The sequence below is a fragment of the Scyliorhinus canicula genome, chromosome 2, assembly GCF_902713615.1.
Source record: "Scyliorhinus canicula chromosome 2, sScyCan1.1, whole genome shotgun sequence".
NCBI classification, from domain to species: Eukaryota; Metazoa; Chordata; class Chondrichthyes; order Carcharhiniformes; family Scyliorhinidae; genus Scyliorhinus; species Scyliorhinus canicula.
Genome location: NC_052147.1, coordinates 68778101 through 68802769, shown reverse-complemented (window position 1 = coordinate 68802769; position 24669 = coordinate 68778101). Strand labels below are relative to the sequence as shown.

Here is a 24669-nt window from a genome sequence, read left to right as displayed (position 1 = left end):
CCTGAGGTGCACAAGTTTTTTCATTTCATTTCAAGTGTGCAAGACTTCATCACTTTTGTTATGGAAACCCATCACCGCATCAACCATTCTCACATCCTCTTTCAAATCTGGAAAATTCCATTGATACCCTCAAAACAATTCCTACCCTGCCCTGTTTGTTTGATGCAATAGCAGCTGGAAGTACGTTTGTTGCAGGAACAGGGATTGTAAATAAAAGTCACTCGATGCAAAAAATAAAATTCAAGCTTAAATCTCCACAAAGGTTACACATAAATAAAGAGGACTTGTTTACACAGAATAAAACACACTTGTAAAGTAATACTGAAAAAAATGTGAAATATATTCAGGAACCTGAATCCGAAAAAAAGCAACGTCACCTATACACTCATCTCCTGTGTCACATTGGCAGGCAGCATAGAAGAGGGGGATGAATTCTGCTTAATAATTCTCATGCATTTGTATGGCTTTTGCAATTATGATGATCAATTTCGCGATTCCGGGGAAAGTAGCCCCGAGATTGTAATACAAATATACTTGCACAACTAGAATGGGAAGCTAAGTTTGCTGGATTCAACAAGGTCAGCTTATTTCAAGTTATTTGTGTTTCTTTACAACTTGAGTGCTGCTCGAAGAGTACAATGAAGAGAGTTGTTAAATCCTAAACATGCAGCCTTAAAATGAAGCTCAAAATTAAAGGAGCACAGCCATTTATAGGTCAGTGATTGCTTAAAAGCGCTGTCCACAATTACCTGCCGTCGAAAGAAACAAATGTGGGAGAAAATGGTATATTTTAAAGAATAAGACAAATAAGCCCACCTAACTGTATTCTATACTCAGGTCGTTGGCAGATGCTACAAATTGTAATCTGCCAACCAACTCCACAATTAATGCTCATCTGTGCCAAATCTTCCTTCCAGCACTCTCACTGCATCTCACCAGAGCATTCAGTCAAAATGCAATTTAAAATTTAAAGCTGTCCTGAGCTCAGACCTTCCAAGAACTTCAGTTTGGAACCTGAGCAACCAGCAACGAGTCCCTGCAACCATGTAGTGACATTGGCAATGCACATTTTGGCATTAAGTGTGAGAAAAGCAATAAACGTTCTGGTTAAGTTGACCTCAAAGTTGGCACCCAGCCCATTTTGATCCTTATGCCGCTGAATATTATTGTGCTGGCTGGGAAAAGTCCAAAGGCATAACAATTGAGAGCATTAGGGTCTTGCCAATGAGCAGCAGTGTCATTCAACTGTTACCGATTTTCTGTAATGTCTATTCCACAGATGACAGAGTTCCAAATTCTGAACTGCAGGAAAGAGAGGCAGTCATCTGGATCATTGACTCATGAGAGTCAAGGACTGACTGCAGAATGGCCTGTGCCAGTAGATCTGCCTGGCATGCTTTAATAATGTAGCAACTCAATGGCCTGGAATTTAGCCTGAACTTCATTGTGAGGTGGGATTGGGTGAGTGTGCACAGTGGTGTGGTGATGGGGGGTTGGGGGGGGGGGGGGGGGGGGGGGGGGAGTTGTTGTAAGGTTGGGGAACTGGGAAGAATGGGTTTTCAGAATATGTTCAGAATTTAACTGAAGGGTGCTTTTTTTTTTGCTTTGGGTCTCCTGCCTCTGATGAACAGGCTGGAGGACTGGTGATGAAAAGTCTGTTTCTGAGGACCAAAAAGTATGGGGAGGGTTGTAAAAGCAAGTGGTGGTCAGGGGAGGGCCTAACAGTCTGTGGGTTGAATTGCTGAAGTGGGGGAGGGGAGATGGGCCCGCTGGAATGCCTGCCTCATGTTTGGCACAGGGTTAATTTGCTGGCTTTGAAAGCAGACCAAGCAGGCCAGGAGAACGGTTCGATTCCCGTAACAGCCTCCCCGAACAGGTGCCGGAATGTGGTGACTAGGGGCTTTTCACAGTAACTTCATTTGAAGCCTACTCGTGACAATAAGCGATTTTTATTTCATTTCATTTCATGGCTCTGGCACTGTGTCCAAAGTTTTAATGAATAAAACATGAAACATAACTCCAGCCCACACCCCTCACTCCTTACAATTCCCCATACCACATCCATGCTATCCCATGCCACCTTATGCCCTGTACTTAATCGCATAACCTCCCATACCTTCCATGCTAACCTAGCCCTTCTACGCACCCCATGTTCCTTCTGGCCCTTTGCCAATTCAGTGCCAACATATGCCCTCCCAACTACAACCCTTTACCCTTACACATACCATGCCAACTCACCCAATATCCATCATGAGCCCATGCAGAGATGAGATGAAAAAGAATTCCATAAATTAAAGTTTAATGACTTTTGCAGACTTCACTATAATGAAAAAAAACCTTAATCATAAGTACCAATTTATTAAATTTACTACAAAAGGCTGATAACAGCATTAATTTAATCCCTTATTTTAACAATAATTGAAATTTATACTCGCACATCAAAGAGTTTATAACCACTTGTCAATGAAAGTATGAAATGGTAGGCACCCTACTGTGATAATAGATGGTTGTGAAATAAATTATGCAGCAGTAGTCTGGTATTAGAACTCATCAGGCTTAAGTAAACAAACAAAGTGAAATAAAAAACAATGATTTTTGAGCACTCCAGATTTTTTTTCCAAAGTTTTAAAAAACATGACTTTTAAATGCCTTGACATCTTTACAGCTCTCTTTGAAAGGCTGTTTTGACAGTTACTCTTGACTCTCTTGTCTGTTTCTCTTGAAACCTTTAGCAGATCTTCTTGACACTTTGGACAGGTCCCGTTGATAAGTCCTCTTGATAGTTCTTCTTGATAGATGCTTTTGACACTTTTGACAGGTCCACTTGTCACGTCTCCTTCGCAGTTGCTTTGTCAGATTTGACAGTTGATTTTGACAGGCTTGTTGACTGTACTTGTTGACTGTACTTATAAGCTTGACAGTTAATGAATTTATGTATTTTTACACATATTCGTGCCCATTTTTAACAATTCCTTGGGCACCTTATCTACCCAAAGTGCACCTGACCTCCCACAAAGGAATCGCGGGACCAGATCCAAAGTAATACCTCACCTCTCCAAAGAAATACCCTGGCTATCCAAATGAATGCACAAAGGTCAGATCTGCTCTTACAAAACCCACTCTGCACACGTCGGGTTTCACACTACCATTTTTACCATGATGGAGAGGCTCTCCACCATGGCACAAATCCGGGCCTTTGTACAAAACATTCAGTTAACTTAACAGGAAGTCATTCAAAATGATATTTAAGAGCTCCTCGGTCTTCAAAGCTGCCATTGTTCATACCTCAAACAGAAAAGAGTGTGAAAAGGAATGATGAATTAACTAATGAATGATACCAGCATCAGATCTTATTTGTTTTTGCAGTAGAGACTTGATAGGGGCTGCACAGTAGCACAGTGGTTAGCACTGTAGCTTCACAGCGCCAGGATCCCAGGTTCGATTCCCAGCTAGGGTCAATGTCTGTGCGGAGTCTGCATGTTCTCCCCGTGTCTGCGTGGGTTTTCTCTGGGCGTTCCGGTTTCCTCCCACAAGTCCCGAAAGATGTGCTGTTAGGTCATTTGGCATTTTGAATTCTCCCTCCGTGTACCTAAATAGGCGCCGGAATGTGGCGACTCGGGGCTTTCCACAGTAATTTCATATCTGGCATTGCCAGGTATATCCCTTCCCTCTCCCTGGGGGTTATACTTACCTTTGCGCCCCTGGCGACACCCTCTCGACTGCTTCCCGTTTTAAACACCTGTTCGTAAATCTCACGGATTGGGCATCACATCAGCGAGATATAAATATTCAGTGACCGGGTAACATATTGTGGAGAACCCCTTTAATTATATTTAAATTAATTGAAGTTGATTGCCATGAGGTTCCCACCCTTTTTGGGTGAAAGCCTCGTTACATCACCCGGGAGGATTGTGAAATGTCAGAAAATTAGACCTTGCCAGTGGGATTCTTGTTGTCTGACCGTCGTGAGATTTTGGCCCGTGTCGCCGTTTAGCTGACAGCTAATGCAGGCTCCAAATCGCTCCCATTAACTCAAGAAACAATAATCACCAAGGTATGCATACGCGTATTTTCCAAAACATTGTGCAATTACATTTTCTGTTTTCATGACAGCACATCAAATATAATGATTAGCAGCGCCCTTTCACTTGTTTCAAGAATGTAAGTACAAGATTAAATCTATTGGTGGATGTGTATTGGTGGATGAAAGACCATTTTCTGACTGGTTTTGGTGGTGTTGGTGGGAGGAACGCAGGCCAGAGAATTTTTTAATTTTAATTATTTTCCTGCCTGTCACTCGTTGACCCTGCTAGTCGGTCACCCCTGATAAACCAAAGAGCAAGTAGCTGGGTGGTGTGTTGATGGGTGCCCCACTTGTAACTTCAGGCGCTGGAATGTGGTGACTAGGGGCTGCCCCTAAACCCTCCTTTCATGTTCTTGTCACCCGACACTGAGAATTAAGCCCTTAGTTCTCCTCCGCCTGCAATCCTGTCTGCTGTGCAATGTTGCTTACATCACAGCGCGCCACTATTATGCAGGACGGCCTTACCAGCGAGTATTGAAGGGCGCCTTCAAATTTATTTCGGCACCTGAAGCATCTGTTTGACATTTTTGCACCTTGCTCTGTGGCTCACTTGGTTCTCTTGTGAGTTTTTGTGTTGCACTATCATGCTTCACAAGTGAGGTTCCAAGGGTGGTGTCATGAGCCAGGTTTGAAGAGGTTTCTTACTCAGAACCAGACTTTAATTCTACTTCCCGGTGCAGGGTCCCAGGTTCGATTCCCGGCTTGGGCCACTATGTGGAATCTGCACGTTCTCCCGTGCCTGCGTGGGTTTCCTTCGGGTGCTACGGTTTCCTCTCACAGTCCCGAAAGACGTGCTGCAGGTGAATTGGACATTCTGAATTCTCCCCCTGTGTACCCAAACAGGTGCTGGAATGTGGTGACTAGGGGCTTTTCACAGTAACTTCAATGCAGTGTTAATGTAAGCCTACTTGTGACAATAAAGATTATTATAATTATAAAAATAGCTTCTGAATGTTGGATTGTTGCAGTATGAATGCATCACAGCAGCTCCCAGGGAATTACACCTGCACCTTCATGAACAACGTCTGTTGGTTGCACACCAGCTACATATTGATGTTTGATTGTCATGGTAATGTCTGCAGTGCCATGTGTGTCCATTCGTGAGAAGCCGGTCAGAGTCAGACATTTGAGGTCTGCTCATCAGGCTGGTTTCATCACAGAGAATCTGGCACAATACGTCGGCAAAAAATCTGCCTTTACATGAATGTGAAGCTGACTGTCAGACCTGTGTTGCTATAACAACCAGAGCCTATGGCAGCATTTTTCAGACAGGCCAAGCCTTTGCCCCTAAACACTCTTGTGCTAGGAAAACCTCCTGTCCTCCCAACCACTCTGTTGCTCTCCTTTCTGCAGCTCTACATTCTGTTCGCTCTTTGCTCACTTGTTGGTTCTCCGGATCAATGTTATGAATCTTTTCATTCTGCACCTCTCTCTCTCGTGTGCCTGCAGATCCACCACAGCAAGGTGCTACTGCTATGGACGGCGAATGCTTCCCTTGTCTGATGCCCTGTCAGAAACATCTGTGGCATCACCTTCCCGTCCTCATGCTTTCTGCTTGAAACCCTCCCACCCTCTCAAAAATACTTACGCTCACAAGAGCTCTGCAAAATTATTTCACAGGGCCATGTGAAAGAAACTGCAAGCACTAAGCCTTTGGGTGTAATTTAATAAAAACCTAACAGAGTCCTGTTCCGGGCGCATTTAGCAGGGTGTTTCTCAATGCGGCAGCACCATAACAACCCCGCCATTAAATGGGACTCTTTCTTTTTCGAGCCTCAGCCAGGAACGCCCCGCCACGGTCTCATTTAACTTCATTTCTGGCACTGACCAGCTCAGCTTTTTAAAATTGCACGCCGATCTCTGCCCCCCACCCCTGGATGTTGGGTCCTTGAGCCCCTCCTCATCTCACCTCATAAAGGTAGGGCACTCCTGGCCCGATCCCCGGCATGGACAAACTGGCATCCGGGCACCTTGGCACTGCCAGCCTGGTATCCTGGCAGTACAACCTGGTAATCCTGGCAGTGCCAGGCTGGTACTGCTAGGGCGGCACTTTCACAGTACCCGGGCGGTATCTAGGTGGCAGGGTACCCACCTTGCCTGGAACCTGACCACCCAGGGACCTCTGATCGTATGGGAGACCCCCCTCCCCGAAGTGCCATTACGTTTGTGGAAACCAGTGCTAAATGGCACCACAGTGGGGTCTCCTAAGCACAGGGGTTCAGTCCAGCAACTTGGGATTCTCCGGTGAATCTGCTCACTTGAATATGCAAATCTGGATTCCACCCAGATCCAGATCGTAACACCTTGCGAAATCTCGTTAGATCTCGCGAGGCGTCCTGAGCATTGTGAGTTTCGCGAGAGGCCTCTCATGAGATTTACAGGCCTCGCCCGTAGCACCGGGTTGGGCATGACGAGGCCATTCGATTGCGCTGCTTATTCATATCAGGGAACTGTGTTGTTACTCGTGTCTTAATAAAGCTCGTAGTCTCAAGTGTGGAGAAGATGCTTTATTGTGAGTTCGTTCAGTTTCCAGAGCTCGACCTAGAACTACCTTCCAGTGCTAACTACCAGCTTTGCTTGCTGTGTGTCCTGCTTACCAGCCCGCCTGCTGTGAAGAGTGTCTTGTGTATGTGTTGCTCCAAGTTCTGCCCTCAGTGAAGTGTGTCCTCACTTCCTGTCCTGATCTATTTATATGGCTCTCCCGTGCTCCCTCTAGTGGTTGCTCAGTTGTGTTGCATCTGGTTAACTTGTGATCACCACATCCCCCTTTTTCTCTTAACATATTTTCTGTACATCGTTAAAGAAAATTGTACATCCTGTCCCGGTGTATTTGTAGCTCTCCCTCTGGTGTTTGCTCAGTTGTTTTGTATCTAGTAAATCTACGATCACCCCATCCCCCTTTTTCTCTTTACATATTTGCTGTACATCGTTAAAGAAAATTATAGAAAACAGTTACTTATGATATGCGTATCTATACAGGTGATGGTGCTATTGCATACTGTACAAAGCCAATGTAGTTATATGTCCAATCTCAATAAAACCTTTATGAGTCCAAACTTGATGAATTTGTTCAGAGCTTTTTTTTTTCTTGTTTTTTTTTGTTGTTGTTGATGACGTGGTGATATTGATATTGCAAGTCCGCTGTGAATGTTGTTGGTGTTCCTTGTTATTTTAAGTACCCAATGCATCATCCCGAGGTGTTTGCATGGTCACCTCACTGATGTTGACTGGCATGGCCTTTTTTCTGTGCTTGTGGTGTTGATTTATTGTCTCATCCGCCTTGGATGCTGGTGTGCTTGCTCGTTCTGGAGCAGACGTGTGTTTATGCGATTTGTCGTCATCCCATGACATGTTTGTAGTCTTGTCATCATTTTGCCATGCGCTGTGGCATTGTCCTTCATGTGCCGAGTAGTACCATTGTGTACAAGTCGTTGTTTTATTGCTGTTGTCTCTGTCGTTCCTGTTTTTGTTGTTTTCGTTGCCGTACTTGTTGCTGTTTTTGTCGTTTCTGTCTTTGGTGTTGGCACTGTCGTTGTTCCTGACTTTGTTGTTTTCGTTGCCGTTCGTGTTGTTGTTTTTGTTTCTGTCGTTGTCGCTGTCTTGGTGCCTGACTTTGGTGTTTGTCTTGTCGCGCTTCATGTTGCTTTTGTTCTTGCTGTTGTCGTTCTCGTTTCTGCTGTGCTTCTTGCTATTGTTGTTGGTCTTGTCGCGCTTCATGTTGTTTCTGTTCTTGCCGTGTTTCTTTTGACTTTTGTTTTTTTTGTTATACTCTATGAGTGTCCCGAGTGGATAATTTGAGTCATTGAGCATTTAGTCTCGAGAGTGGTGCGAATGATCTGATGTTGCATCGGTGCAGGTGACATCAATCAGTTGTGGAGAATTGGATTCCGCATCTGTGCTTTCTTGGTGCTCCTCTTCCGGAGTCAAAGTCTTCTCGATTACATTTGACGCGGTGTCTGTGGACTCTTGCCGCTCCTCTTCTGGAGTCAATACCTCCATGATTACAATTGACGTGGTGTCTGTGGACTCTCGGCGCTCCTCTTCTGGAGTTAAAATCTTCATGATTTCTGTTGATGTTATCTCACTGGACTCCAGGTGCTCCTCTTCTGGAGTCAAAATCTGCATGGTTTCTTTTTGTTTGGTGTCTCTGGACTCCAGGTGCTCCTCTTCTGGAGTCAGAATCTGCATGGCTTCTTTCGGCGTTGTCTCTCTGGACTCCAGGTGCTCCTCTTCTGGAGTCAAAATCTGCACGTTTTCTTTCGGCATCGTCTCTCTGGACTGTTGGGTGGCCCGACTCTGTGCTTCTGTACAGACAAGCTGAGAACTGTCAGTCTCGCTGTGATCCTGTACGTCGAGTGAGATCACCTTGTTACTGTTCTCGCATGCAGTGGGTAGAGGTGCATTGTCTTCTTCTTGTTCATGTGAGCTTGTTAGACTTTCATAGTCTGCTTGTGGTCGCTCAGATACTGCGGGTTGATCTTCATGGTCTTGTGCATGCATGGTATCAGTGGTTAGATGTACGTTGTCTTCTTCTTGTTCCTGTGAGCTTGGTAGACTGTCATAGTCTGCTTGCGGTTGCTCAGATACTGCGGGTTTACCTGCATGGTCTTGTTCATGCATGGTGTTCGCCAGGGAGTGTTTGCTTGCATCCCTTTTGGAGTCTTTCATTACTCGCACTGTAGAGCCTGTCATCGCTCGCTCTGTGGAGTCTTCCTGTGCTCTCTGTGTGGCGTCGTCTTCGTCTTGGGTATTGCTGTCATCCAATGTATCGACGAGCTGCCATGGCCTCATGGTGTTGGATTCATCTACCATGAGTAGAGTCGTGTTGAGCTTTGCAACGGTGTCGCTGATGCTGTGATCAGCATGTCCAAATAACTCCTCCATGTCTAAGTAGTATTCTTTGATAGCCATTTCATCTTCGTTGGCTTCTTCTACCACGAGTTGATTCGTGTTGAACTTTGCGACCGTGTCGCTGATGCTGTGAGAAGCATATCCGACTGACTCAGCTGTGTCTGAGTAGTATTCTTCGAAAAACAAATCATCTTTTGTTGTTTCGGAATTCTTTTTGTTCTCTTCACTTTGGGTGGTGCAGACTGCTTTTTTCAGGGTGTTGTGCAAGTTGTTTTTAACTGTTGGTGTAAGTTCAGGCGTTTTTCTGTGTTCTGAGGCAAGAAAATTTGTGTTTACCACTTTAAGTGTCTTGTTTTCAATTTTCGGGCATTTCCCTTTTAAGTGGGCGTGGTCGGGATGCTCAGACGTCATGACGTCACGCGCAGGAATGCATTGCGCATGCGCAAATCGGCCTTCCTCCTTCACTGTGCGGTTTTGTTTCCATTGCGCATGCGCGGCGTGCGCATGCGCATTACGATCCGCGACCAAAACCTTTTTTGACTGCGCATGCGCGGCTTGCGCATGCGCATAACGATCGGCATCGCGATATTTTTTGAACTGCGCATGCGCGGCTTCCGGTTCCGGCGCATGCGCAGACGCCATTTGTAGTTCTTTGCTTACCGGAGACTGCAAAATGTGCTCCAACGCCATTTTTTTGCCGTTTTTCGCGGATTTCAGGGATTTTTCTTGCCCATCAGGACTCTCTCTCCAAAACTCGTAAGTAATTTTCTCTTCCCGATTTGGACAGGGTTTCAGCGTTTTGGCTTTGTGAGAAATTCTTGTCATTTCTTCTTTTTGATCTGTACTTTTCATTCGCGATTTCTTGCTCTTTTCGTGATTTTTTAAGTTTTGCATCACTCAGTCTCTGTGCAGTTTGGACTCTGAGTATGTCTTGCTGTTCAAATTTCTCACAGTACTCTTCAAATTTGTTTAGTACCGTTTGTAAGCTGTTTCTGTCTTCACCTTTTGAGTATTTAAATCCATTATAAACTTTCCTAGCTTCATGTCCTTCGATGAGGATTGCTATTTTAATTTCGTCTGAGGCTGCTGCTGCATCATATGCTATGATATAAAAATCGAACATTTGTTTAAACCTTTCCCAGACACTTCTTACTTTTCCAGGCGTGTCCAGGTGAAGTGGGTATCCAAGGCACATCCTCTCATCAGCAATGTCTTCCCAAGTCGAATGTCCAGTAGGAGATTTCCATGCCATTTTTTTTTTGTTTTCTGTATCTGCAGCTGAGTTGTCCTGTCATAAGCGTCTGAAATCACTCCTGGGTACCATGTGTTGTTACTCGTGTCTTAATAAAGCTCGTAGTCTCAAGTGTGGAGAAGATGCTTTATTGTGAGTTCGTTCAGTTTCCAGAGCTCGACCTAGAACTACCTTCCAGTGCTAACTACCAGCTTTGCTTGCTGTGTGTCCTGCTTACCAGCCCGCCTGCTGTGAAGAGTGTCTTGTGTATGTGTTGCTCCAAGTTCTGCCCTCAGTGAAGTGTGTCCTCACTTCCTGTCCTGATCTATTTATATGGCTCTCCCGTGCTCCCTCTAGTGGTTGCTCAGTTGTGTTGCATCTGGTTAACTTGTGATCACCACAGGAACAAGAACTTTAGACACTCCCATAAACTGCTGCTCAATTTCCCCTCCATTTGTATTGGTGGGATTCCTGACACACAGAAATCATTTTAAGGCACTTTTTAGCATGCAGTAACAATCAATCCATCTTCCGTCAGCAGGCTACTCACTCGACCAAACATGCTGCTGCTTAAACCCAGAAATGGTTGAATGGAGGCTTCAGAATCTTACCAATTTTACAATCCTCCATACCCCAAGTCCAATTTGGAGGTTAAAACTGTGCCCTCCCCCCTTCCCTCCCAAATTTACAATCCTCCATACCCCAAGTCCAATTTGGAGGTTAAAACTGTGCCCTCCCCCCTTCCCTCCCACCATACTTTGCCAAAATAATGCATTGACAGAAACAAGGAATGCAGAAAAATCTTTGTATGCGAGAAGAATTTTTTAAAAAACTCACGCTCATGAAATTGCAATTGAATGAAGATAGAAAATGACCTTGCTTCTGCCAGCATTCACTGAAACTCTCATCACAATAGAGATTTGGGTTGTGAGGGTGGAAATTTGGTCAGGCAAGGACTCGATCAATGAACGTTATAGATCAAGGAGAATTGGACGTATTATATTTGAAGTCCAAATTCCACACTGATTTAAGCTAGAACTTGTTTGCACCCAGATTATGAGTACATCTGGGTGGAAAGGCTCAGAAAACACCTGACCAATGTTTTGTGTCGTATAAGGTAACGAAGCTCTCCTGCGCTTTAGTCACTGTTGCATTTTGTCAGACAATGGCAATTACACAGTACTGGACACATTAGCCGCTTTTTAAAGAATATTTTCATTCTATTGTCATGCTGACAGTTTTAGCAGGAAAGAAAAATAGCACTGTAAGGATTGGGGTTACACTGATCATAATGCATATCTGTCTGGAAAGCCGTCATTAGTCAGACATAGAGAAATGAATTTGACACATAACTTGCAAGGTCATCAAAGATAAATTGAGTTGGAGGTAATGTTCTGTGTACAAGAGTCATTACTTTAAATGAGGCCTGAAACAGTAGTATAGTACTTTGTCCATTTGTCTCAGTATTGTTTTGATAACTGAAGTTAGTCATTGTAATATCTTCCCTACATAAATGCCAGTCAGTAAACCAATATATCAATACTAAGGTCAGTAAACAGTCAGTCAGCTCAAAGTGGGCCTTGGCCGTCAGATTTTAAGTATCTTGAGGGGCGCTAGTTTTCAGTATAACTTGCAGTGTGTCCAGTTTGCATGCTACACGCCTCTATTTCGCTCTTCATATTTTATGAATTTCCAACTTCAGCCACAAGGGCAGAGTTTATCTGCTCCTGGAATACTCACTCGCCATTGGTATGTTTACACAATAATAAAAAAATGGTGGGTGAGAAATTGAGCTCATTTGTATCCATTCTTTTGGGCAGTAGCCCGAGAGCTCCAAAATAGCATCTGTAGAGTGGTGTGGCAGGTGCTGAAGTACTGGTCTGCTGACTTCAAGATTTCTATACAAACCAGTTACTCCCAGGCGTGGGTGAATTAGTACATATTCCCTTTATAATATGGCACGACAAGAAGAATGAACAGAGGCCACACATAGACGGGCTAGTCGCTGGAAGAGAGAGGAGGAAGAGGGGAATAATGGGCGCGATTCTCCGATGCCGTGCCGGTTGGGAGAATCGCGGGCTGCGCCAGTTTTTCACGCAACGCCGGTCCGACGTGTTCCCGCGATTCTGCCAACAGGCGAAATTGGTCCCGTCGGGTTCCGCTCGGCTCAAGCACACCCATTTTGGGTGTCTCGGGCGATTCTCCGGTACCCCCGCTATTCTCCGGCCCACATGGGCCGAAGTCCCGACGGCGTGACCCCAGTTCACGCCGTCATCGTCCACACCTGCTATTTTTAGTCATCAGCCAGTCGTGCTGGCTGACACTGAGCGCTGAGGAGTTGAGCGGACTGACCCGGAGTCTCTGCAAATTGGGATAGGCTTCCCTGAGAACGCTGCGGCCAATGGCTGGGGGGGGGGGGGGGTGTGGAGGGGGGAGAGGGATGGAGTGGAGGTGGGAGGGGGGAGAGGGAGGGAGTGAAGGTGGGAGGGGGAGAGGGAGGGAGTGGAGGTGGGAGGGGGAGAGGGAGGGAGTGGAGGTGGGAGGGGGTGGGGTGAGAGGGGTAGAGGGAGGGAGTGGAGGTGGGGGGGAGAGGAAGGGAGTGGAGGTGGGAGGGGGAAGAGGGAGGGAGTGTAGGTGGGAGGGGGAGAGGGAGGGAGTCGAGGTGGGAGGGGGAGAGGGAGAGAGTGGAGGTGGGAGGGGGAAGAGGGAGGGAGTGGAGGTGGGGGAGAGGAAGGGAGTGGAGGTGGGAGGGGGAAGAGGGAGGGAGTGGAGGTGGGAGCAGAGAGGGAGGGAGTGTAGGTGGGAGGGGGAGAGGGAGGGAGTCGAGGTGAGAGGGGGAGAGGGAGGGAGTGGAGGTGGGAGGGGGAAGAGGGAGGGAGGATGTTGTTAACTCACCGTTGGACGCAGACAGTGACCAGGGGTTAGGCTGGCAGCAGTGCGACCAGGCCACCGGGGCACACAGGTATCCCATGGCAGTCGGGTGCCGAGGTGTCGAAGAACCTCCATGTAACATGTCGTTTCTCTGCCCCCCACCACCCTTCTGTAAGTCACCATGTATGCCAACCAGACAGCAATGTTCACCGCAGTGGTTGGAGCCGCTGCACTGCAGTTGGCCATCCAGCAGCGCGCTCATGGCCGGTATGTTCAGGGGGATGCCGAGGGGAACATGAACCCCCGAACGCTGAGGAAGGCACAGGATGCAGGCACTGATGTCGAAGTGCATGGATGGGGAGGAGGAGGAGCCACTGACGGTGGAGCCAGGGCGCCACAGGTGGCCATCAAAGACTAGGGTGTACCGTGACCGAATGTCGTTCGAAGCCCTACCAGACTTCACCTGCAGGAGGAGACTCCGGTTCAGCAGGGAGACGGTCGCACATATAGAACATAGAACATAGAACAGTACAGCACAGAACAGGCCCTTCGGCCCTCGATGTTGTGCCGAGCAATGATCACCCTACTTAAACCCACGTAACCCGTATACCCGTAACCCAACAATCCCCCCCTTAACCTTACACTACGGGCAATTTATCATGGCCAATCCACCTAACCCGCACATCTTTGGACTGTGGGAGGAAACCGGAGCACCCGGAGGAAACCCACGCACACACGGGGAGGACGTGCAGACTCCACACAGACAGTGACCCAGACGGGAATCGAACCTGGGACCCTGGAGCTGTGAAGCATTGATGCTAACCACCATGCTACCGTGAGCCTCGTGGCGCACCTCGCACCACGTGGAACGGGAGGAAGACACGCTATACCGGTATGCGTCAAGGTGACGGTGGCCCTAAACTTCTACGCTACCGGTTCCTTCCAGGCTCCGAGCAGGGACCTATCTGAGATATCACAGGCCTCAGTCCACAGGTGCATCTGGGACGTGACCGACGCCATGTTCGCCATCGCGGACCGTTACATTACATTCCCCGAGGACAGAGCACATCAGGAAGCACGAGCCCGTGGATTCGCCAACGTGGCCGGGATACCGATGGTCCAGGGAGTGATCGATGGTATTCACGTCCCCATGCGCCCGCCTGCAGGCAACAGGGGAATGTTCACTAACAGGAAGGGCACAGACTACATGAACATCCAGGTGGTCTGTGACCCCCTCATGAGGATCATGCACGTATGCGCAAGGTTCCCCAGGAGTGTGCATGACACCTACATTCTTGCGCAGTCGTTCATCCCCGCAATGTTTGAGGGATGCCCTCCTCAGCTGAGGAGCTGGTTGCTGGGTGACAGGGGTTATCCATTGAGGTCATGGCTGATGACACTAATACAAAGGCTTCAGACCAACACGGAGACCTTATACAACAAGGCCCATGCAGCAACTAGGGGTGTGGTGGAGCGGTGCTTCGGCCTGCTGAAGATGAGGTTCAGATGCCTGGACCGCTCCGGAGGGGCCCTGCAGTACCGGCCTGACAGGGTCAGTCGCATTGTTGTGGTATGCTGTGCGCTGCACAACATCGCGATGCAGAGGGGAGATGCCCTGGTGGAGGAGTCGGAGGGGGAAGCCGATGGCAGAGGTGCTAACGCTAACAAAGAGGAGGAGGATGAGGAGGAGGATGAGGAGGAGGATGAGGATGAGGAGGGGGTGAAGGAGGATGGCATGCAGCAGGGTGGGGTGTGGGGCGTAGGACACAGACATGACCCGGGTGCTGGTAATGTCCAGGAGCCTGCACGACGGCACCGTCGAGGACAGCGGGCACACAACGCGTTGGTGTCCACAAGGTTCACGCATCACGTGCGACGGAATCGCTGAACAGTACACTACCACCTGCATCGCCAGTCGTGCACACGGACAGCACATAACCCGCACCCCCCCCTCCCGCACCCCCGCTCCGCGTACACTGCTCCAATTCGACATCACCTTACCACTGCGGCACTACGGTATAGCACGACATTGATGACTGTGTCAGCGGGTGTGATCAGTGCCATGTTGAATGATGACAGCCCGATCTGCGATGAGCTGTGAGCTCAGAATCGTTAGACAAAGTCTGACTCATGGCAATAGCTGAACCATCCATCTCGGTGATCGCTGCGTTTGTCAGGGACACCCCATCACGTGCCCGTGTGGGGTAGCTGGCGTCAGAGTGCTGAGGATTATGGTGTCCGACTGTGGGAGGGGGGTGGGGAATAGGGACAGCACACCCGGCACCGACGTTTAACCGCTTGTCAACCCCAGCGACACTCGGTCACCATCAGGAGCACCCGTGGCACCGGAGATAGCACAGAGTCTTACAAGTTAGGAGCAACAGTGAGTTTATAGTGAAGGTTATATACAGATGACCTAGCCCCTACAACTAAACTGGGCCCTGCACCCCTGCCAACTTACTATGTGTTCAACTTCCTTGCCTTACGGGCCCTACCACTCAGCGCCGGCCCTAGGGTTGCTGGCGCCCCGGGCAAGCTGAACTTCAGCGACCTTCGGGGGCCGGGGGGGCGGGGCCGAGGCGGGGGGCGGGGCTGAGGCGCGGGGGGGCGGTGCCGAGGGGGGGCGAGGCGCGGGGGGCGGGGCCGAGGCGCGGGGCCGAGGCGCGGGGGGCCGAGGCGCGGGGGAGGCGGGGGGGGCGAGGCGGGGGCGGGGCCGAGGCGGGGGGGGGGAGGAGGGGGTGGGGCCGAGGCGGGGGCGGGGCCGAGGCGGGGGCCGAGGCGGGGCGGAGGTGGGGGGGGGGGCGGGGCCGTGGCGGGGGGGCAGGGCCGAGGCGGGGGAGGCGGAGACGGGGGGGGAGGCGGGGGAGGCAGGGGAGGCGGGGCGGGGGGAGGTGGGGCGGGGGGGGAGGCGGGGGAGGCGGGGGCGGGGGGGGAGGCGGGGACGGGGGGGAGACGGGGGCGGGGGGGAGGCAGGGGCGGGGGGGAGGCGGGAGGGGGAGGCGGGAGGGGGAGGTGGGGCCGGGACCGAGGCGGGTGGGGGGGAGGGGGGGCCGCCCTGGGAAGGGCGGCCGGCGGTCACCGCGCATGCGCTGGTTGGCACCGGCCCAACTGCGCGTGCGCGGGACACGAGTCTCTGGCGCCCCCTAACACATGGCGCCCCGGGCGACTGCCCGAGTTGCCGGTACCTTGGGCCGGCCCTGCTACCACTACGTCTAGGTGAATCCCCAGATGGGTCAGCGGGAGTGGAGGCGGACTGCTGAGAATCACGCCCTGCGACATGGCTCCCCATCGGCACTCGTTTCTTGGGGCGACCCGGCCTTGATAGGCTAGGCTGCTCGGCGGGCATGCTGGATGACATGGTGCCACTCTGCTCTGCCCGCTGCCTACCAGATACGCCAGGGACGGGACGGGGAGAGGCCGAGCGTTCAGGGACGCCCCGTGATGGAGTTAATGGGACGGGCTCCAGAACCTCCTCCTCCCTCGGGGAGCCCGGTGGTCCCCGGGCCTCACTGTGGGACGGAGGTGCGATCGGAGACGTGCCCCGTTGCCCCACCGCCACCTGGCGCTGCCAGTCCTGGAGGCCTGCAACGGTATCGACCAGGGTCCGAATGTTTGCAGAGACGGAGACCAGGCAGTGAGACATTCCCGCCAGGGACTGTGCGACCTCAACCTGTGAGTGCGCGACGCCATCCAGCACGTGCATTAGGTGGTCGATGATCTGCGTCGACTGCTTGGACTGTGCCATGGCCTGCTGGGACTGGGCCATGACCCGGTGAGACTCAGCCAGGGCCCGGAGCGCGGCGGCAATATCGTTTTGGCTCTGGCGCATTGCTGCCTGTGAGAGGGCAGCCCTCTCCTGAGCCATGGATGACGCGTGCACGTGAAGCCCAACGCCTTGCAGAACCTGACCCATGGCCGAACCCATTTCACCCATTGCCTCGACCGCGGACGCCACCCGTGCAGTGTCGGCCTGGGTGGCTGCGATGAGCGGCACCACTCCCTGCTCCTGGACGCGGATGGACTCCTCCAACTGCGTCTGCAGCTGCTGGAAGACGGCCCTCATCCTGACATTGTGTCCCTGGGTTTCCAAATGCATCGGGTGTCCGGGTGGGTCGAGCAAATCCAGGAACCCAGCAACCGTCTGGGCGGCAGCTGGATGCTGGGCCTGGGCTGCCCTCTGACCGTCCAGCCCCTCGGCTGCTCCGAACTCCACCTGCTGTACTGGCTCGGCTGTGTGGTGCACACCAGACCTTGACCCAGGAGCCTCATCACTTATTTGCCCAACCGAGGTGAGTGTCTCTGGGATGGTGGATGGTGTGGGAGACAGCAGTGCCGCAAGCTCTAGCACCTCGTCTGTCAGTATGTCCGTTGTGTCCTGGTCCCACTCATGGCCCGGCGCAGGGCGCACGCGGCCCATGTAAAGTTCCACAGCGGAGTGAGTCCGTTGACTGCATGGCCGTCCTCTGTGCGTCTAGGTCCACAGTCCCCGTCCTGTCCCCATCACTGTGTTGTCTCATGGCCCGACCTTTTTGCAACGCACAGCCATGATTGTTGTCACTGTCCGTCCTCTGTACGTCCCCCTCCAGAGTCCCGGATTTAGAGGATGGCCCTCCTGGCCGACCTCCTCTGGTGTGCAACCCTCGGTGCGGGTGTCGTTGCGGATGGTCGGCTCTGTCTAGTACAAGACGGCCCTGGACGTTCGTCAGCTGGCCCTGGGGAACAGAATGATTACGGGGTTCGTTAGACACGCTCGGCCGGGTGTACGGTGGTCTAGTGGGCAGAGTGTGAGGGGACAGAGGATGGGGGGTCCAGTGGGTAGAGTGTGAGGGGAGAGAGTATGGGTGGTCTAGTGGGCAGAGTGTGAGGGAAGAGAGGATGGGTGGTCCAGTGGGCAGAGTGTGAGGGGAGAGAGGATGGGTGGTCCAGCGGGCAGAGTGTGAGGGGAGAGAGGATGGGCTGGGGGGGGCATGCAGGGTTGTCTCACATCCTTCTGCGCCTCCATCCTCACATTGCACGACCTCCCGGGTGGCGGATCCCCCAGAGAGGTCCAGTGCCCTCTGTTCAAAGAATGTTAGGGGGTGCAGCACGGGCGAACCCCCTTCGGTTCTATTACGCTCCCGTTGTTGGGAGCAGTCTTGTCCTGTTTTGGCGGGGGGGGGGGGGGGGGGGGGGGAGGGGCATGGATAGAGCATCACAATTAGGTGGGTATCGTCAGGGCGTTCAGATATAGGCTACATTGATGCTGGGTGGGGGGAAAGTTGGAGCCACACCATGACATCTCTCCAGGGGGTCGCAGCGCTCATGTGGGTCTGTTACGACGTTGTTCACCCCCCTCCACTCGCTCTCGCCCCCCCTCCTCCTCGTGCCCGGGGGGGGGGGGGGGGGGAGGGGGTGATGAGGGACATGGCGGGGGGGGGGGGGGGGGGGGGGGATGGTTGTGACCCGGGTCACCCTCATGGCACTTACCCTGGCAGCCCTGGTGAGGTCGTGGAGCTTCTTTTGGCACTGCTCCCCAGATCGAGGGGTCTGCCCCACAGCACTCACTGCCGTGCCCACCTCACGCCAGGCCCGTCGCACTGCGCTAGATGGGTGGCAATGCCATCGTCTTGGGGAGAGGATGCCCCGTTCACTGCTCCACCTCATCAAGGAGGGTCTCCAGGTCCGTGTCACGGAACCTCGGGGCGTCCCTCCGTGGCTCAGTCATCTTCCTCTCTCTTCTGCTCCGGGTCCTTCCGTGTGCGGATTGCGCTTTTTAAGACACGGCGCTGCATCATTCGGGCGTCGCGCGCTGACGACGTGCATTTCACGTCACCCCCCCCCCCCCCATGTTCCTCGTGGCCCCAATACTAGCCAATTTCCAGGGCCAGAATCAGTCGCGATTGGGGCCGTTTCGCGCCGTCGTGAAAGTCGACGGAGTTCACGACGGCGAGGTCGCTCCGGCGCGGCATCGGAGATTCGCGCCCAATGTATCTTTATCAGAACGCAACCAGGTTGTTAAGGGATCAAATCCACTGCCTGTACCTGAATGATAAACAGTGGTTGTGCTTCTATAAGGATGTCCTCAATTAAATCTGTCACCTTCTGAAGCCACAATTGCAATGTTAGAACAGTGCAAGGAATGGATTGCCAATGGCTATGAAGGTGACCATGATGATGAACATTTATACCTCTCTCCAGGCTGAAGCTGGAGGCATTTGCAACATTTGCCATTCACTGTTGTAAAAAGGGGATCACTGGATATGTATTTTTAGAGCAATGCGTACATTGCTTTGTGGGCATTGCATGTCAACATTGCTCTGTACTGGAACAGCAAATGAATCATTCCTTCGATGATGTGTGATTGTAGTCAGCATGTAGATCAATACCTGGTATTCTGGCAGCATTCATGAGGCTGTCATTCTGCAGCAGTCATGTGCCAGGTGCATTGGAGCCATAGAAACCAAAGAGTAGCTGCTGGAAAACAAGTGTTTTTAGCATGATTGATGACTCCAATACACATCCCATGCACACCCGGGTAGCATTGCTGTAATAAAAGTCAAGCGGCTGGACAAAGTGTGGCAGAGCAGACCATTGGTACAGCGAAGAAACACTTCCATTGCCGGAACTACTCTCGAGCATGCTGCACAACTTTACCATCGTGAAGGGACAGCCTTTTACCAGCTAAACAAATAAAAGCTGAGGATCAGGGGAAGAAGGAAGAAGAATGTAAGAGGGAAAACCAAAGGGCCTTTTTCGATTTGAGCTGAGTTCAACCAAGTGTGATACAGATAAAGAGGACCCCAATTCCATACTCGCCAACAGACCCACACCTTGGGCGGAATTCTCCGCCACCCGAGAATCGTCAGGAGCGGGAATCGCACCCCGCCGATCGGCGTGCCCCCCCGTGGCGATTCTCTGGTCCGCGATGGGCCGAAGTCCTGCTGCTGACAGGCCAATCCCACCGACGTGGTTTCAACCACCTCTGGTGGCGGCGGGATTGGCGGCGCGAGCGGGCCCCCGGGGGGGGGGGGGGCGCGGGGCGATCGGATCCCGGTGGGTGCCCCCACGGTGGCCTGGCCCGCGATCGGGGCCCACCAATCGGCGGGCGGGCCAGTGCCATGGGGGCACTCTTTTTCTTCCGCCACGGCCTCCACCATGGCGGAGGTGGAAGAGACCCCCCTACCGCGCATTCGCCGGTGGTGACATCAGCAGCCGCTGACGCACCGGCGCATGCGCGAACTGGCGAAGGCCTTTCGGCCGGCCACGATGCGGGCGGGCCATTGGCGCCAGTTCTGGCGCCAATCGGCATGGCGCCAACCACTCCGGCGCGGGTCTAGCCCCTAAAGGTGTGGAGAATTCCGCACCTTTCGGGAGGCCCGGCGCCAGAGTGGTTGGCGCCACTCCGCCATGCCGGGACCCCCCCGCCCCACCGGGTAGGGGAGAATCCCGGCCCTTACCTTCACCCTGACTCTGACCATCAGAACATCTGCTTAACCAAAATGCAAAATAAAAGCCGACACAAAATAAACATTCCAAATTTATAAATTATTTCATGTCTTACTGTGTTGAAGCAACCCATGTCAAGAAATCAGGGCCGGGTTGAAACCACGTCAGTGGGATTGGCCTCTCAGCGCCGGGACTTCAGCCCATCGCGGGCCGGAAATCGGCGCGATTCCCGCCTCCGCCAATTCCCGGGTGGCCGAGAATTCCGGCCACGGCGGGGGCGGGATTTACGCCGGCCCCCTGCGATTCTCCGACCCTGCGGGAGGTCGGAGAATTTCGCCCCAGGTCACAATAAGGGGTTATCAGGGTAAATTTGTTATTTTCCCATAGATAAAATGTTTAAATATTAAAAAGGTTCACTTTTTCAATGGATATGTGAAGTTCACAATGCCTGGCCACCTTGTAGAGACTTGTATCTTCTTAACAGCAGTAAGAAAATCCCTGATAAGAATGACACGCACCAACAATTGCAGAGTAACACATTTTTGTTGCAATCTGTCAGGAAAGCCAACACCATGTCGCATTTGTTCAAATAGGTTCATCCAGATAATCCTAGGCCACAGTCAACTGGAGTTTTTACAACCCTTGAGCGACATTGTAATCTTGAAAGACAAGTTCATGACAAATGGAAAAATGGACAATTATGAGTTCTGGGGAGCTTAGTTTCACCAGAATCAATAAGGACCGTGTCTTCCATTGAATTTAACAATTATACAAACTTTCTCAGAATCAAGGAGGGTTGGACATAATTAGAAATTGACGGTGATCAAAATCATATTTGGAACATAAAAAGGCTGAATCGAATTATGAAGATACCACCCATGTATGTTAGAAATTAATCATCCACCTCAATGCAGTCTAGGTATTAAGAACATATATCGGATTTTCAGATTCAGTGAATTCACTCCCGCATCTCTAACATTAAAGGCACGGTAACTGGAGATCAGTGAAAATAACTGACTCCTTAACTGCGACAGACTCATTTCACTAAGGATTTCCTCAGGGATTAAGGTGACTGCTACTTTAATATTTCATAGGTATCCTGCTTGGATAATGTATTTGTTCGTTTGTTACATACAATAATTTAAATGGATGTTGATGCTAATTCATATGACATCACAGGAAGGGATGCAATATCATGTTTTTTAAATTTGGAGTACCCAATTATTTTTTTACAATTAAGGGGCAATTTAGTGTGGTTATTCCTCCTACCCTGCGCATCTTTGGGTTGTGGGGGTGAGACCCACATAGACACGGGGAGAAAGTGCAAACTCCACCCAGACAGTCACCTTAGTCCGGTATCGAACCCGGGTCCTCGGCGATGTGAGGCAGAGAGTAGTAAGGGCATGGAATGGGCTTGCCTGCAACAGTAGTGGACTCGCCAACACTAATGGCATTCAAATGGTCATTGGATAGACGTATGGATGATAAGGGAATAGTGTAGATGGTCTTTAGAGTGGTTTCACAGGTCGACGCAACATCGAGGGCCGAAGAGCCTGTACTGCACTGTAATGTTCTATGTTCTAACCACTGCGCCATCCTGTGCCCTGGATGCAATATCATGTGATTCAACTCTCTTGCACCATTGGTTAGCGTGTGTAACTGAAGCAACACATCTCCATAAAAGCTCTGTGTTCTGTCTCTTTGCCAGCCTTTAATTTCATTTGAATTAATCTAGAAAGAGATGACTACCTCTCTGGTCAGCGACTGAAGTTGCTGGTCCTCCACACATACACGGCATAATGACCCGGAAGTGCAGGTGTGCGGACATGTACTCTGAAATCGTGTGGTGTTTAAATTACCGGCCTTTCTTTTTCTCTGTTTGAAGCCCTGCGCTGCTCTGGAGGTGTTGAATGAACAATGCAGGGACAGCGCTAACCTGGACCACTTGCCCCGATGCTAGGTAAGGTTTTACACCTTTTTATTTGCACTTTTATTTTTCGGTTAGGACACTTGAACAGAGGCAGGAGACATTCAGAGACATTTTTTTGGCAGGTTAATGTTTTATATTATTCGTGTTTAGTATTTATGAATATGTTTAAAATGCAAATAAAGTGAAAGGAAGATATATTTTTTTGAAACTTTGTTTTTTCATGAGGCCATTAATTCCATTAAAAGGGTACTTTACTGTATTAAATGAGTTTGGAATCACAGAAAGTGAAAGAAAGATTTTTTTTCAACTTTGGTTTGTCATTAGGAGAATGCAGTGCTCACTCGCTAACGAGTTTGCCTGTCCACTTAAGATACTATGTGTTACTGATCACGGGTTCTGTGGGCCCTTGCGTGGCTGATGATCTTGATTCTAGAGCCTCATCTTCAATCACTCATTTGGCATGTGCGGAGTCTGCACGTCCTCCCCGTGTGTGCGTGGGTTTCCTCCGGGTGCTCCGGTTTCCTCCCACAGTCCAAAGATGTGTGGGTTAGGTGGATTGGCCATGCTAAATTGCCCTTAGTGTCCTAAAAATAAGGGAGAGGGGGGGGGGGGGGTGGATTACTGATATAGGGTGGATACGTTGGCTTGAATAGGGTGATCATTGCTCGGCACAACATTGAGGGCCGAAGGGCCTGTTCTGTGCTGTACTGTTCTATGTACTGTTCTATGTTCTATGTGTTTCCAAAACGTGGGATCGGACCTTGGACGCTAAGTCGCAGGGATTCTTTTCACATGCTCCTTTTCCGGGCATTCTCTTACCATCGGGTGGTCTCGAAGAGTTGTGACCCTTCAACCAAGAGGTTGTTCCAAGTTCGTGTCTTCAGAGCAAAGTTCCCCCAGGCATTGGTATCTATGTTCCATTTCTTGAGATAAGTCTTCAAGGTGACTTTGAAGAGATCGTTTTGACCTCCACTTCTTCAGGATCCTTCCTTCAGCTGGATAAAGACGATTTGCTTTGGCAGTCGGGTCTCTGACGTTCTAAGCATAATGGCGGCCCAGCGGAGTTGGTTTTCATAGAACATACAGTGCACTGACCCATTTAAGCCCTCACTTCCACCCTATCCCCATAACCCAATAACCCCTCCTAACCTTTTTTGCTCACTAAGGGTAATTTATCAGGGCCAATCCACCTAACCTGCACATCTTTAGACTGTGGGAGGAAACCGGATCACCTGGAGGAAACCCATGCTGACATGGGGAGAACGTGCAAACTCCGCACAGACAATGACCCAGCAGGGAATCGAACCTGGGACCCTGGCGCTGTTAAGCCACAGTGCTATCCACTTGTGGTACCGTGCTGCCCTGATGATCATCGCCTCAATAATGGTGCTATTGACTTCTTCAAGGACAGCAATGTTAGCACACCTATCCTCCCAGCTGATTCAGAGCCAACGTATATTTGGATTTTGCAATGTACTTTAAAATCTCCCTGATGTAATGTAGAGCCTTCGAAGCCTCAGTGATAACTTCAAATGATTTAACAAATTTTATGCCTTAGTTGACATATGCAAACTTCCTGTAAGCTAACATGAACTATCTCTCTGACAGGTATTGCAGCAAATCAATAATCCACCCCAAAGAGTGTACTGCCAAAGAACATCCCAAAATGATGTCAGTGGAGATGTGAGCCAGGACACTGCACTTCAGCAACTGTTGCTTTTTGACTTTACATGAGTCAATTAACAATTGATATGTCAAAATCCTCCCCTTCACAAATAGACAGAACAGTTGTGTTTATGCGGGAAAATATGTTTTATTGACCATTGTGATAAAGTGAGAAAATATATTTTATTGCAAGAAATTTGTAAAAGTTGAGGTAGTCGAATGCCATTGTTCAGCTGATAAAGTTAAATGTTAAGTGGTTTCAAAGTTTTGTATATATAAAATTCTTTATGTTAATAAATGTTTTGTATTAAACTTTACAAGCTTCGACAAATGTCTCACTGAAACATAAAAACACAACATTTAATTATGAGATAATTATAAATGAATAAGATAACTGAAGTAAATAAGCAGAAACATAACATGGGTAACATGGTGGCTCACTGGTTTCCACTACTGCATCAGCACACCAGGGACCCATGTTAAATTCAGACCTTGGATGACTGTGTGGTGATTATACATTCTCCCCGTGTCTGCATCGGTTTCCTGGAACCATGGAATAGAACTATAAAATTCCTACCTTACAGAAGGAGGCCACTTGACCCATAGATTCTG

General features: G+C 50.2%; 1 long non-coding RNA gene across 1 annotated transcript; it reads left to right on the top strand.

Annotated features, from left to right (window-relative positions):
* Positions 1-1361: 1361 nt before the first annotated feature.
* On the top strand, positions 1362-24185 carry LOC119962378. Its single transcript, XR_005459851.1, has 3 exons — positions 1362-1461; positions 22348-22422; positions 24001-24185. It is a non-coding gene; the product is annotated as an uncharacterized LOC119962378 (long non-coding RNA).
* The last annotated feature ends 484 nt before the right edge of the window (positions 24186-24669 follow it).